Genomic DNA, 597 nt, shown 5'->3' with positions numbered 1-597 from the left:
GTGTTAATACACTGAGGGGCTAGTAGACAGGGGATGTCTGAGGAAGAGTCACAAAAGGGGACACGTATGACATAAGGGCCCTGAGGAGGTTGAAGGGAGAGAGAATCCAGAGCACAAGCGAAAGCATCGAATTTGCCCAGGAGAAGTGATTTCTCTTCTCTTCGGAGTGAGGAGGTGTGGGGAAAAAGCAAGCAGATGCAAATGGATTTGTATAGCAGAGGCCTCCCGGAGATGTGGAGATGTGGGGAGGAGGCAGAGGCAGCTGCTGCAGCTCTCCCTTGACAGCTTCTTCTCTGAGGAGCCGAACTTAACCCTGGTGCCATTTCCTGAGACCTCAGAGGGATGAGGTGGATGGAGTAGGAAGACTAAAGCGCTGTGAAAGTTTGAAATAAAAATCCAGTGGGGAAGAGTCGATGAGGGGCCATTCCATTAGCCTTGCTCTCCTTTCTTTTCTTTTTAAAATCAATTTGGCTTTACAGTTTTACTGGAATATATGACATGATATTGTATGAGTTTAAGGTGTCGCACATGTTGATTTGATATACTCACGCATTGCGGTATGGTTGCCGTTGCAGTATTGGCTGGTACCTCTAGCAC

Source organism: Ailuropoda melanoleuca, chromosome 4 (genome assembly GCF_002007445.2).
Source record: "Ailuropoda melanoleuca isolate Jingjing chromosome 4, ASM200744v2, whole genome shotgun sequence".
NCBI lineage: Eukaryota > Metazoa > Chordata > Mammalia > Carnivora > Ursidae > Ailuropoda > Ailuropoda melanoleuca.
This window is presented reverse-complemented; position numbering follows the sequence as displayed.